The sequence below is a fragment of the Bos grunniens genome, chromosome 1, assembly GCF_055505025.1.
Source record: "Bos grunniens cultivar Pamir isolate PY7600 chromosome 1, Bosgru_T2T1.0, whole genome shotgun sequence".
NCBI lineage: Eukaryota > Metazoa > Chordata > Mammalia > Artiodactyla > Bovidae > Bos > Bos grunniens.
In genome coordinates, this window is record NC_141165.1 from 107,003,268 (window position 1) to 107,015,878 (window position 12,611).

The window sequence follows — 12,611 nt, forward strand, 5'->3', positions numbered from 1 at the left end:
ATGCAACTTGTTTGCCATCTGTGTAGGTAGAGTGATGATAATGTGTGATGGCACCAGACCATGTCTGCCATATGCATCTGGGTCTCTGAGTTAGGGAGACACCTGGTACAGGAAACAGATGAGGTGATTGGGGGGGTTACTGCTTCTTTTGGGCTATGTCAAAGTTTATTTCTTGGCCCTCCTGCATTTTGTGTTCCAGTGTTCCCATGCTTACCAAGTACTTGTCCTTAGGATTTATTTTTACTCTATTTTTGATTGGAGGATAATTATTTTATGATGTTGTGTTGGTCACTGCTGTACAACAGTGTGAATCAAATTTAAGTAAACATATATCCATCCCCCTCCTGAGCCTCCTTCCCACCCCCCCCCCCATCTTACCCCTCTAGGTCATCATAGAGCACTAGGCTGAGTGCCCTGTTACATAGCAGCTTTCCACTATCTGTTTTACACATGGTCATGTAGATATTTCAGTCCTCTCAAATTTCTGCATATGGAGATAAGATTACCACCACCAGAATGGCTACTCTCAAAGTTTGCTTTGGTATGAGATGATTTTTATTCTTTGCCTCACTGGTTTTTCGTAAAAATGTCATCATTTAAGAGAAAGTACTCTTGATTCTGTCTTTTAATGCTGACAACTATATTCAGTTTTGAAGTTTGTGATACCTTTAGCCCAAGAGATGGAAGAAAGGAAGTAATTATTCCTCAGTTCCTCAGTAACCCTACGTAAAGGATGAACAAGAAACAAAAAGCTCTAACTGAAACAGGGAATTGAGACTTAAATTTTAAGATGAACTCCTAATCAGTATTTTCTACCAGTATTAATATGTATATGAACAAAACTTCTCACATCTTTTATTCTCTCACCTTGAAGAGGAAGATACCCTTCTCATTTTTCAGATAAGGAAATGAGGCTCAGGGTAGGCTTCTGATGTGCTGCATTAGGAAGTTGTGGAGCCAGAATTCAGTTATGTCTGTTGGATAAAAATGCAGTGATGACCAACACTTCATATGTAGCTCTCACATGCAATGTGATGAAATGGTTTCTACCAAGTCAGATTGTGGACTGTATCCTAAAATATTTGTCATATAATATTATTTTAATGAAGTAAAATAAAGTAGTAACATGATTTCAGTGAGCTTACAGTGTTCTAGGTTCTTAAATCTTTGATCTCATTCGGTCATGACACCAACCCCATAGAGAAGCTACTGTTAATGTGCTGTTTTACAAAGGAGGCCATTGAAGAAGGAGGTGCAATGACTTGCCAAAGATTCAAGTGATACTTTAAGCAGAACTGGTGCTTTATTCCAGGTCTTCCTGGTACTTAAAACTTTAGTTGTGCGCCATCATGCAGTACACCTCTTTTGTCCTCTTTGGAACATGTCACACAAGTTGTACTTGATAGTGCATAAGTACCTGTCTTCTGCAGTTCTTTTCAGTTTCATAATATAATGTACATCACGAATAACCAGAAATTAAAAATAATTTGAATTGTGATCTGTTGGCATTAACCTATAAAGTTACTTATGCCATAATTGGTCACTAAAAACCTAATTCATTTAGGCCCTCCTAATTAGATGTGTAAGTAATTATTATGTTTGTTTCCAATATACTCATTGTATGTGGCTATTGAAATGTTTCTAATTAAGATTTAATAAATTAAAAAATTTTGTCCTTCAGTCACACTCAGCATATTTGGCATGCTTAAGAGCCTCTTGTGTCTACCAGCTACACTGTCAAACTGTACAGATGTAGAACATTTCTATACATATCAAAATATCTATTATAGATAGATATAATAGAAATACTTAATAACCAGTAGATAATTTTTTTGGACAGCATTATTAGATCATTCCTCCAGGTTCTTATTAGAAGAAGCTAGGTCTTATTGCAAAAGACCTTTCCTTTTAATTTAGGAACCTAATGGTCTTAGCTTGGTCTGAATATTTGACTATGATCTAGCACTAAAATCATTAATCTATGGCCTGTATTTGTTTTCCTGTGAGCTAATGATGATTTTACATTTTAAATGGTTATATATTTAAATGATTTTTTAGATACCTATGTAATTTCCTTGATTTTGCCTCTTGGTTTGTAAAGCCTTAAGTATTTACTCTCTGGCCCTTTAAGAAAAACATTTCCATCCCCAGATCTGGGACACTTTAAAGCATTTAAAGAATGCTTATTGAATGCATGGATAATAGGGGCTGACAGAAAAGTATTTGAGACAAGTACAACAGCTGAAGTAGTTCCAATGAACTAGATGGTAATGTTTTCTAGCTAGGAAAAAGGCATTTTCAATTTTCTTTACTAAATGGGCTTTCTACTTTCAGTGATTCATGTCAGAAGACGGGGAAAAGGGCCATAAAAGTAATTCTTTCAAGAACTTTGTACACCTTACTGGTTGGGAGAAAATGGTATTTACCCTACGTGAGTTTGGGAAAGGTTGCAGTTTCAGCCTGATTTCCACTGAATTAAGTTGACACTGGAGCTTTGTTTCAGTAGTGGCGCTGACGATTGAAGGAATCACTGGTAACATGAAATGAGCACAGAACAGTCAAAGGTGACTCTGGTGGTTTTCCCTGGTCTTTCACGCACTCTCAAACCATGCATGTTGTGTTCTCTCTGGCACGCTGGTGAACTTTCTGTTGAGGGAGCTGAGATTTTTTGACAATGATCTTCTCTTTCAATTCAATTCAATTCAATTCAGTTGCTCAGTTGTGTCTGACTCTTTGCGACCCCATGAATTACAGCACGCCAGGCTTCCCTGTCCATCACCAACGCTCAGAGTTTACCCAAACTCTTGTCCATAGAGTCATTGACACCATCCAGCCATCTCATCCTCTGTCATCCCCTTCTCCTCCTACCCCCAATCCCTCCCAGCATCAGGGTCTTTTCCAATGAGTCAACTCTTTGCATGAAGTAGCCAAAGTATTGGAGTTTCAGCTTCAGCATCAGTCCTTCCAATGAACACCCAGGACTGATCTCCTTTAGGATGGGGCTGGTTGGATCTTCTTGCAGTCCAAGGGACTCTCAGGAGTCTTCTCCAACACCACAGTTCAAAAGCATCAATTCTTTGGCACTCAGCTTTCTTCACAGTCCAACTCTCACATCCATACATGACCAATGGAAAAACCATAGCCTTGACTAGCCTTTGTTGGCAAAGTAATGTCTCTGCTTTTGAATATGCTATCTAGGTTGGTCATAATTTTCCTTCCAAGGAGTTTACCCCAAAAAATAGAAGACTGTTGCTGCTCTCAGACTTTATTGTCCCAGAAGTCAGTAGTGTTACTCAGCAAAGCTGTCACTTCAGTCAGCGTCATTTCTTTACTTTCCAGGAGCAGTTAGATTGAAGAAACTTAAAGAACTTATAATTATTTGTTTTTAAATTGAGGAATCATGTTTCAATTATATGTCTTTATGTGCGCACTGGCCTGCCTCTTGTCAGTTAAACAGATTGTGAATTTTATAATATTTCATAAATCACTGCCACTTTACTTTCAGTAAAACCTGAATTTTACTGTAACTACAAGCATCAGTTCTTTCTGAATAATTGGGAAAAACAGTGTTATGATATTATGTTCCATAGCACTTTATAGATACTTTTGTTTCAAGAGTTACACTAAATTGTTATGTTTTATTCAGAGGACTGTCTTCTGCATTAGACTGTTCTTAAGGCCAGTGCCAATATCTTATTTATCTTTGTGTTTCTTAGTACCTAGACATATATTAAGTGAAATAATAAATGCACATGCATGTTCACATGGTCTATGAGGGCAGTGGCCTGATTTTAAGCATCTTTTTCATTCCAGTCTTAAGACTTGGCTATATCTGTGCAAAATACCAAATTACAGATTTTATGCAGTTCTGTCTTCAGCTGAGGTTATAAACAAATACCACAGATCATTTTGACACAATAGCTCTTCTACTTGATTTTCTTCCACTCTGTTATCATTCTGTTGCCTCATTCATTCTTTAATTTATTCATTTTAAAAACATTTCATTCTCTCAACTCCATGAGTGACGGTCAGTCATTGTCCAGCATAAGGAATTAATTCTCTTTTATCTGCCATTTCAAATACTCTTCACCTTTCCCTTCTTTTACAACTATATTATGAAATTGTTCCTGTCTGTCTGAAGCATATTACATTATTCAAATTAGTAATGCTTCTATCAAAGCATAGAGAACCTAGCTGTTTGTATATTCCTGTTGTCATGGTGATATCTGCAGCTGGAATTTATTAGTAGTAGCAAACTGAACATATAGAATGTATCTTTATTGTTTGTTTTATAAGTTTATTTAGTAATGCTAATCTTGCAGAAGCAAGAACCTATAAATCTATAATATAGTGTGTTAGTTGCCTTTCTAGATATAGGCTATTTTATGAGTTTCACTAGAAGCTGTTTTAGGTTCTGCTTGAAATTGTACCATTGCTTGAGTTCTCAAGCTGTCTGAATTTCTAGGATAATTGGATCTGAGTGAGCCCTTAGAGGAAGTCCAGGGTGTGATTGGTAAGATCAAATCCTCTCTGACTTTAGTCAGATCAAAGCTAAGAAAAGGTATCTGTTGCTAGGTCAGAATTTTATTTTATTTTGCCAGAGGTGTAAAGAATCTCCACAGTTCCTTAGCAATTACTTTGACAGAACATACTATTTATAAAATACATAAATTACAAACAAATGAAGATTTGGTACAAATACATTGATAGACTGACCTAGTATGTGAACCAAGATTAGTTTCCTTGGTCTTAAACATTATATTATCTTAAAACAATATTTAAAATTTTAGTGAGTGACCATGTAAGAGGAAAATCAGGTGTGACCAGATGTCAAAGGAATTATTATTCCTTTATCTTTTTTAATACATCCTCCTAATGTTCCCATCACTAATTAAAATACATATTGCTAATTGAAAACTTAATATATCATTTAATTCTTCCTTTTCCTAATGTGTGAATAAAGGATCCATAGTACTCCTATTCTGAGCAAAGAATTCATGTGTATAGATCACAGTGGTTTTGCAGTGTTCTTAGGGTGGTATGACCTTTTTAATGTGACTTAGATTCCAGCCACAGGGCTCAAGTCCATGCTGGAGCAGTAAGGACAAAATTTACAATGAAAGTGAAATTCAAAAATAACCAGACATTTGAAATGTAGACCATGGTTTTCAAGTATGGGTGAGTTCTACCTTCAGAAATATGTGGGGACACTTTCATTGTCACAGTGACCGAGAGATCAAGGGAACCACTGACATTTAGTGGCTGGGGTCAGAGATGCAAGCATCCTCCAACCCATGGGACAGACCCATCGAGAAAAAATGACACTGATGCACGCTAGCGGTTCTCATCTCCTCCCATGCAACACAGGCAAAGTCCTGAACGACCGTAAGCAGTCCACAGTCGCAGGTTGTTGTTTGCCGTGTAATTGCATTCTGTTTACTCATTTTCTTAAAGCTTTCCATGCAAATGAGTAGCATTTTCTTTATTAGTATGTGAATATCAAAGGAAAAAACTACCTTGTTCAAGTGTAATATGATATAGGGGACCTTGAAGACCCTGTCACGCATTCCTCAGAAGTAGTTTGAATGTGTGAAGAGGCAAGCACTTGATCTTGGACTTAGTTTTGGGTTGGCCTCCTGCAGTGTAGACTGTGAGCCCTGGAGGGCATGCTTTGCTCTTTTCATTCTCAGAGACTTGCATAGTGCCTAACACACAGTGCAGGCCTTTGGGAAAGTTTTGTTTTTTAATTTTTTCATTGAGTTATCAGTGGTGACCCTGTTAACTATACAGTCCTTAAGAGAGCTGTGGTCCCTGGTGTGCAGCACGCTGGGTTCATGTTCCAGTTCTGCTCCTTAGTATTTGTGTGCCATCATTGGTTATTTAACTCCCTATGCCTCAGTGACCTGGCCTGTGAAAACTTTAGGGTTGAGATTCAATGAGTTAATTAATGTGAAGCCATTAGAACAGTGCTGGTACATAGTACATGAGTACATAAGTATCAGTTATTATTAACATTATTCTTTATATAGTGTTATTCAAGACTCCTACAATTGTTGCTGTACTTCTGAGAATTAACTATTAGTATTTTTGAGATGTCTATAGAAGTATTTTTTCTTTTAGATACTATCATGTGTCATTGTTTAAAAAGAAATAGACATTACAATAGGATTGGTTTGGCAAGAGGTTGGCTGTATTTCTGTATTAATGTATACATAATTAAGATATCATGGGCCACATTAAACTTACCGTACAACTACCTTGTTGTACTAACAGTCACTAAGTACAGTGACTGTACTTAGTGTACAGTTACTAAGTCATGTCTGACTCTTTGCAATATCATGGACAGTAGCACGCCAGACTTCCCTGTTTTTCACTGTCTCCAAGAGTTTGCTCAAACACATGTCCATTGAATCCGTGATGCCATCCAACCATCTCATCCTCTGTCGTCCCCTTCTCCTTCTGCCTTCAATCTTTCCCAGCATCAGGATCTTTTCCAGTGAATCAGTTCTTCGCATCAGGTGGCCAAAGTATTAGAGCTTCAGCATCAGTCCTTCCAATGAATATTCACGGTTGATTTCCTTCAGGATTGACTGGTTTGATTTCCTTGCAGTCCAAGGGGCTCTCCAAAATCTCTTTCTCCAGCACCACAATTTGAAAGCATCAATTCTTTGGTGCTCAAGACTTCTTTATGGTCCAAGCTCTCCTATAGTACGACTACCTTGTAGGTTTAAAACTCAGAAAATGCAAAGTTGCCAACGTATCAGCTGAAATATTATTTTAAGGACTAAATAATTTAGATAAGTTTACAACAGCCTTATTTTCTACAGAAGTATATTCAAATGATTAGGTACAGGTAGCTCAATACTCTGTAATGACCTACCTGTATGGGAAAACAATCTAAAGAGTGGATATATGTATAACCGATTCACTTTGCTGTATAGCAGAAACTAACACAACATTGTAAATCAACTATACCTAATTCAATAAAATTAATTTTAAGACATGATCAAGTGCATATTCTCTCAAGTAGGATGAAGAACTTAAGTAACTAAATAGCAATTGCTTATTGTTCAAAGCAACTATAGTTAGCAAGCAGTAGGGCTTTCACATGAGGGCATTTTTCAGTGGCTAGATAGAATTCCCTTAATTCCCAGGATGTTCTTGTTCCTTAGCCATTTTTATGGAAATATTTCTGAATTATATGTCACTCTTCCCTGACTTCTCAAAATTGGTTATGCAGCTGAATGAACCAAAGGGCATAAGAAGCCACTATAATCAACGTGACATACTTCTTAAGGCTTACATTTTGCTACAGGATTTAAGGGGAAGTTGCACACAGACAGTGGAACCATAGCTTTGAATTAATATCACATGTATATTTGGGTCAGAATGCAAAACTCATATAAATGTTTAAAGTAAAATATGAAACTTCAAAGAAATTTCAGGTTTATGGAGGCTGGTCACAGGCTAGGAGATTATGTCCCTCTTATAAAAGGCACTTCAGGGAGAAGCAGTATAACTCTAAGTAGTTAATAATGTTTAACATTTTAATGGAGAGGGCCCTTGGGGTTATTCCACTTGCGAGGCTGTTTGCACTTCTTTAAAGTAGACCCTATTGGCAGTTTTACTGACTATCTCCCTGTCAAACCTCAAAGACATGTTAGCTCTTAATCCAGTCAATATTCCTCCATATGTAACTTTCTAACCATTTTCCTCCTCTTCATTGCTCATAATTTTTGTATCTAAAAAATTTACCGAAGCTATTAGTGGAATGTAAATAATAATAATAATGTAAAATAGTAAAACTCAGTTTACACACAAATGTAATATCTATATTCTTAGTAAGTTAGCAAGGTGCTTATTTCTTGTTACTGTTTCTAGAGGAAGAAATGCAGAATTTTTCTTTTGAGATGACTTTTCTTTCTTTGATTGGTTTTGTTTTTTAGAAGACTTTTAGAGCAGTGTTAGGTTGACAGACAAATTGAGGGGGGTGTACACAGATTTCTCATGTTCCCTCTGCCTCTCCACACATGGGTAGCCTCCCCCTATTATCAACACCCCCCACCAGACTCATACATTAGTCATAATTGATGAACCTACATGGCTTATCATTACTGTCTAAAGTCCCTAGTTTATAATAGGGTCACTTGTGGTGCTGTCCGTTCTGTAAGTTTGTGGAAATGTATAGTGTCAAGTATAGTATCATGTAGAGTATTTTCATTGCCCTAAAAATCCTGTGTTCTGCCTATTCATCTACCCACCAACCCCTCCAGCAACCATTGCTCTATTTACTGTCTTGATAGCTTTGCCTTTTCCAGAATGTTATTGTAGTTGGAATAATACCGTATGTAGCCTTCTCAGATTAGCTTCTTTCACTTGAACGTGAACTTGAACATGAAGTCGCTCAGTCGTGCTCCACTCTTTGCAACCCCATGGACGGTAGCCCACCAGGCTCCTCTGTCCATGAGGATACTCCAGGCAAGAATACTGGAGTGGGCTGCCATTTCCTTCTCCAGGGGATCTTCCCAACCCAGGGGTTGAAGCTGGGTCTCCCGTATTGCACGCAGACGCTTTATCCTCTGCGCCACCAGGGAAGCTCTTTCACTTAGTAGTATGCATTTAAATTTCCACTATGTCCTTTCCTAGCTCAATGTGGCTCATTTCTTTTTGCACTAATAATATTCCATTGTTTGGTTGTACCACAGTTTGTTTATTACCCATTTTCCTACTGAAGGACATCTTGGTTGCTTACAAGTTTTGGCAATTATGAATAAAACAATTATAAACATCTATATGCAGTTTTTTATGTGAACATAAGTTTTTAGCTCCTTTGGGTAAGTATCAAGGAGCATGATTGCTGCATTGTATGTTAAGAGTATGTTCAGTTTTGTAAGAAACCACCAAACTCTTCCAAACAAGAATAAGATTTTTGTTTTTAGCACCTCCTCATGAGCATTTGACGTTGTCAGTGGTTTGGATGTCATAGTGATACCTCGTTGTTGTTCTAGTTTACATTTCCCTGATGACATATGATGTGTAGCGTCTTCTCATATAGTGATTTTTGCATCTGTATTATCTTTGGTGTGATATCTGATAAGGTCTTTGGCTCATTTGAAAAATCTGATTGTTAGTTTCTTATTGTTGAGTTTTAAGAGTTCTTTGTATATTTTAGATAACAGTCCTTTCTCAGACGTATATTTTCCAAAAATTTTCTTCTAGTCTGTGGTGTTTTTTATTTACTTATTAGTTTCTTTCACAGAATAGAAATTTTTCATTTTCATGATGTCATGGATGGCAACTTTGTGTGATCATCAAAGTCATCTCATCTTTTAATATGGGACTTCTACCATATTATCTTCTAGGAGTTGTGTAATTCTGCATTTTACATTTAGGTTTGTGGCCCATTTTGAGTTAATTTTTGTGAAAGAATAAGGTCTGTGTCTAGAATTTTTTTGCGTCTGGCTGTCCTGTTCTTTAGCACCGCTTGTTGAGAAGAGTAACTGCGCTACATTGTGTTACCTTTGCTCTTAGGTCAGAGATCAGTTGACTGTATTTTGGAGGATCTATTTCTATTCCATTAATGTATTTGTCTGTTCTTCTGCCAATATCACAGAATCTTGATTAGTGTAGCTCTTTGGTGGGTCTTGAAGTCAAGTAGTGTTGGTCTTCCAACTTTGTCCTCCTTTGCTCTATTGCCTATTCTGGGTCTTTTGTCTCTATCTCAACTTCAGAATCAGTTTGACGACATCTAAAATATTACTTGCTGGGATTTTAATTGGGATTGCATTCAATCTGTAGATCAAGTTGGGAGCACTTTTCTTTTTCACTATAAATTCTTCCCTAAATTCCTACATGTTGAGATTTCTTGAAGTGCAACTCTGGATAAGCAGTCTAGGTATAAAATGACCATATTGTTACTCTTATACCATGTTCCTCATGTAAGCATTTGTCATCTAAAAAGGAACAGTGGTACAGTACTCCAAAACAGACAACACGGTTCCTTCGGGTGTCTGTCTGAGCATTTTCAATATACCCTTTTAATATCTTGGCAATTCACCCAATTAAAATCAAGACCATCCCATTATTTAAACATATTAGGCATTTGGTAATTACTTAAATATTAAATTAGACATTACACATGACACATGGGTATGTGTGTGTATAAATATTTCTGTAATGGATATCTTCTGAATAATATACTGCATGGGTTATTAAAATCTTGATTTTGTTATGTTTACAAATGACTATGAGTAAAGAATAACCAAGGGAATAGTTAGAATGGAAATAGAATGTTTTATTTTAATTTTATTTTATTAGGATATTTTACTTAGAATATTATATTTTCTATGATAAGTTTTATCAGTGTCCATTAATTTTCATGTATTTAGACAAATGTCCTTTTATCATCCTTATAATACTTGTATCTACCTTGTTCAGACATGAAAATTCATTAAGTAAAAATCTTCTTAGAAATACTATAAATTTGACTTTGATTATCGCTGAGATTTCAGAACTCTCATCTTATTAGTGATTGGAGAGATTTTCTCTTATCCTGTTTTTAATAATAGCCTGGCAGGGTTTGAAGTTTCTTACCAGATGTTTTGCTATTTCCATAATAATGGATCTTATTAATAAGGCTTTTACAGAATCTCTCTTTAAAAGGTGTGGATAAAATGAAGAGTGACTAAAATACAATGAGTCCTCGATTATTTCTGGTAATTGCTGAGCATGCTGAGATGAGCTTTTAACTACTTTACTTCTTGAGCCTTTTCTCTCAGGATTTTCTGTTAAAATTGCAAATTCATATTTCTCTATTTTTTGTGATAGTTATTCGTGTCCTATTCTAAGTGCTAAAGAATTCTGTAAATTTTGTCAGAAAAATAAAGAACATTTTATCATTTTATGAAGCAAAGGGTTTGGAGAAATTGGTGAACATGTAGACACATAAAAGAACCAAATGTGGTCTTTAAATTTCTAGAACACCAAGACTCCAGTTTCTTAAAGGCAGCTCATCAACAACCAGTATTAAAGAACTTAAGAGAAATTGTTAGTTAGACAAATAGGCTGGTGTGATGATAATATCCCAAAGAAAGGGATAGCCTGGTGTGCTGCAGTCCATGGAGTCGCAAGACTCAGACACGACTGAGTGACTGAACTGAACTGATGATAATACAGGCAGGAATCAAGGCACCCAGCTTTTATATTTTAAAAGGAGTGGAAATGGGACGAGGGGTGGAAAGAGCATATATTCTGAAGTTCTGAAAACAAGGGTTGTTTTTGTTCAGTCATTCAGCTGTGTCTGACCCTTTGTAACCACATGGACTGCAGCACGCTGGGCTTCCCTGTCCTTCACCACCTCTTGGAGCTTGCTCAAGCTCGTGTCCATTGAGTCGGTGATGCCATCCAACCACTTTGTCCTCTGTTGTCCTCTTCTCCTCCTGCCTTCAATCTTTTACAGCATCAGGGTCTTTCTAATGAGTTGACTCTTTATCAGGTGAAGTTGCTCAGTCGTGTCTGACTCTTTGCAACCCCATGGACACCAGGCTCCTCCATCCGTGGGATTTTCTAGGCAACAGTACTGGAGTGGGTTGCCATTTCCTTCTCCAGGGATTCTTCCCTACCCAGGGATTGAACCCAGGTCCCCCTCATTGTAGACAGACGCTTTACTGTCTGAGCCACCAATGAATTGGAGCTTCAGCATCAGTCCTTCCAATGAATATTCAGGACTGATCTCCTTTAGGATTGACTGGTTTGATTTCCTTGCAATCCAAGGGACTCCAGAGTCTTCTCCCACACCACAGTTCAAAAGCATCAATTCTTCGGTGCTCAGCCTTCTTTATGGTCCAGCTCTCACCATCCATACACTACTACTCGAAAAACCATAGCTTTGACTATACAGACCTTTGTCAACAAAGTAATGTCTCTGCTTTTTAATATGCTTTCTAGGTTTGTCATAGCTTTTCTTCCAAGGAGCAAGCGTCTTTTAATTTCATGGCTGTAGTCACCATCTGCAATGGTTTTGGAACCCCCAAAAATAAAGTTTCTCACTGTTTCCATTGTTTCCCCATCTACTTGCCATGAAGTGGTGGGACTGGATGCCATGATCCTCATTTTTTGACTGTTGAGTTTTAAGCCAGCTTTTTCACTCTCCTCTTTCAACTTCATCAGGAGGCTCTTCAGTTACTCTTCGCTTTCTGCCATAAGGATGGCCATCTTCATATCTGAGTTTATTGATATTTCTCCCTGCAATCTTGATCTAGCTTGTGTTTCATCCAGCCTGGCATTTCACGTGATATACTCTACATGTTAAGTTAGATAAGCCGGGTGATGATATACAGCCTTGGTGTACTCCTTTTGCAATTTGGAACCAGTCCATTGTTCCATGTCTGGTTCTAACTGTTGCTTCTTGACCTGCATACAGGTTTTTCGGGAGGCAGGTAAGATAGTCTGGGATTCCCATCTCTTGAAGAATTTACCAGGTGTTGTGATCCACACAGTCAAAGGCTTTGGCATAGTCAGTAAAGCTGAAGGAGATGTTTTTCTGGAATTCTCTTGTTTTTTCTATGATCCAACAGATGTTGGCAATTTGATCTCTGGTTCCTCTGCCTTTT

The 12,611-nt window shown here is 37.3% G+C and overlaps 1 protein-coding gene across 12 annotated transcripts in view; it reads left to right on the forward strand.

The window, feature by feature from the left end:
* Positions 1-12,611, forward strand: part of CBLB (Cbl proto-oncogene B) — a 229,570-nt gene that overhangs the window by 151,517 nt on the left and 65,442 nt on the right. The gene's annotated exons all lie outside the window — the stretch shown is intronic.